A 2515-nucleotide genomic window follows, 5' to 3' on the forward strand; every position below is an offset into this window, starting at 1 on the left:
CTCAGTTTCTCCTAACGAAAGCAGAGCTTCCTGAGGGTTTGGTGTCTCCTCAGGGAAGGACAGAGATGGCTGGGACTGGAGCACAGGACGCTGGAGTGCCTGTGCTCCGGCCATCAATTTCACGAAAGTGAGACCGTAACCGTGTGGAAAACAAAGGGAAAACGTCGGCAGGACTGCGGGAGATTGACGGAGGCGCTCCCACCCCCAACGTGGGGGCGCTCTGCCCACCCTCGAGTCTGATTGGAAGCTGAAGACGTAGCTGTTTTGACGGGCAGGGCATTGAGCCAATGGAGTTACCCTCTCGAGGCCGGCTCCGCTGTAACTGGCCAGAATAAGCTGTCCCAGAAAGAGCGAGCCAATGGAGCCGGGGCACTGATTTACTCCGCGGTGATTGGCTTCCGCGGGACCAGAGGGCGGGCAAGAGCCAGAGACGAATTGCAGAGAAGGGGAAAAAGTTCCGAGAGTGCGGGTAGTAGCAATTCGGTTCTGTTTCGCTTGCCACGTGACTCGGAAGCTCAGGTTATTACTCAGGCGGGAAGTAAATAACCTGTTGACCCAACTGAAGTGACAGAATTTTGACTCAGCAGGCAGAAAGTTGAGCAATCTCGGGGTGTCCAAATCCGTAATCTGCGTTATGCTACTGATGAAGGACAGCAGTTATCCATACACACTCACAGCACTGTTAACTAACGGAGGGATGAGGATCTGGAAACCCTCAAGACGCTACAAAATTGGGTTTTGGTGGTTTGGTGTGGGAATTTGCCTTGTTTGCGTATTATTACCACAGTATGTGTCCTACATTTGTATAGTTTACAAAAATGTTTTCATAAACTTCGTTCTCTCTTTCAATCCACAAGAGCTCTGAGGTAAACAGGCCAGGTAACATTTTACTAATTTTACCGAAGAGGAGACAAAGATCCATGACTAGAATGTAGCAATCGAAACTCAGGATTTTTTTTTTGCTTTAGTCTAATGACCGATGACCCTGGAATTCACTTTAAATAAAATAATGAAGCTATACTGATACAGGTATGATTTTCATCTGCCTGCCTCCCCAACAGTACTTCAGATAAGGGGTAGCTGGGTGAATGAAGCAGAAAAGGTTGGGGTGTGGATCTGGAATTCAAACCGGTATTCTCGCGAAAATTTAAATGGGCTGAGGGTAAAGACAGGAACAGGATCTAGTACTTACTGAGTATTATGTGTTCAGGCATTTTCATATTACTCATGAAATTCTCATAGCAACTCAGCTGGCAGAGAAGTAACTTTCTCAAAATCACTCTGTAAGTAGCTGAACCAAGAATTTTTTTTTTTTAATATGGAACGCTTCACGAATTTGCATGTCATCCTTGCGCAGGGCCATGCTAACCTCTGTACCGTTCCAATTTTAGTATATGTGCTGGCGAAGCGAGCACTGAACCAAGATTTAGATGCCCGAGCCCACATGCTCTGCACTATACTAAGCTACCTTGCTGGAGCTTTCTCCAATTTCCCAACTCCGTCTTTTCTGCTCATCTCCCTGCATCTTGCTCAGGTAGTGAAAAAGACAAAGCAGACTTCCTAGATTGATGCAGAGACCTAAGGAAAGCAGAGCCATCCTTGCTTAGATTTTTCCTAGAGCAAGAAAGGGCTTCCTTGAGGCTGCATGTGCAGAGGCGATTGAGTAGAAAATATACTCAGCTTCCATAATGTTTAACCGGAAGGAAACTCTTGTATCATCTGCTAGTCTACCTTCCCTCTTCTACCCGAATTACCAAGCTCCTAGGAAGGAAAATGACTTACCTAAGATCACACGCCAAATTAAGGTAGAGCTGGCATTAGTTCCCAGACATCCTGGCTCCCAGTTCACAGTTCCTTGTTAATGTTACTAATTATCAATAATCTCAAAAATACAATTCGTCACAAACCAAAGCATGCATAATCCCTTAAATAATCTGGAGTTGCCTCTAACAGTAATTTTTCTTTTAATCAAGAGCTTGGAGCGGCAATAATTATTATTACATGCCAGGCACCAGTACCCATTTCACGTACATCCTGATCTCAGCGTTCTTTGTGATTGTTTTCTCCTTAGACTACCTCCCTCAAGAAGTCCTCGCATTCCCCCTTTTCTCAAGGAAGTTGCTGGCCTTCGTTTCCAGAGCCTTAACAGAGGCATCGCTGTCCTTCTTTAGGCGAACAGGCCATTTTACCTTTGCAAAAGGGTAGGCTGACTGACCCTCCTTCTTTACCTTCCTCTTTTGTACCCTCCCCTCCCATGAGGCTAGAAGAGGATTCTGATAACACGGGGATGCGGCCCAAGAGAATCCAAGTTAAGGAAACAGCGAAGGTCCCGCGTCGAAAATACCTTGGCACATTCGAGGAACAGAAAACAGAAAGGAGGTCAGCATGGCTGGAGAGAGAGGAGTTGAAGAATTCGAGATGAGCTTGGAGAGAACCCAGGCCAGATGTCCGAGGCACAGAAAGGATGGTAAGTTGGAGTGTGCTGGGAGCTTTTCACTGAGGGCGGAGCTTCGGC

General features: G+C 46.5%; 1 protein-coding gene and 1 non-coding gene across 2 annotated transcripts in view; both read right to left on the reverse strand.

Annotated features, from left to right (window-relative positions):
* CREB3L4 (cAMP responsive element binding protein 3 like 4) overlaps positions 1-2515 on the reverse strand; it is an 8379-nt gene that overhangs the window by 4319 nt on the left and 1545 nt on the right. The window lies entirely within an intron of this gene.
* LOC111743895 lies at positions 1313-1415 on the reverse strand. Its single transcript, XR_002781923.1, has one exon. It is a non-coding gene; the product is annotated as a U6 spliceosomal RNA (small nuclear RNA).

Source organism: Pteropus vampyrus, unplaced genomic scaffold (genome assembly GCF_000151845.1).
Source record: "Pteropus vampyrus isolate Shadow unplaced genomic scaffold, Pvam_2.0 Scaffold124, whole genome shotgun sequence".
Classification (NCBI taxonomy): Eukaryota; Metazoa; Chordata; class Mammalia; order Chiroptera; family Pteropodidae; genus Pteropus; species Pteropus vampyrus.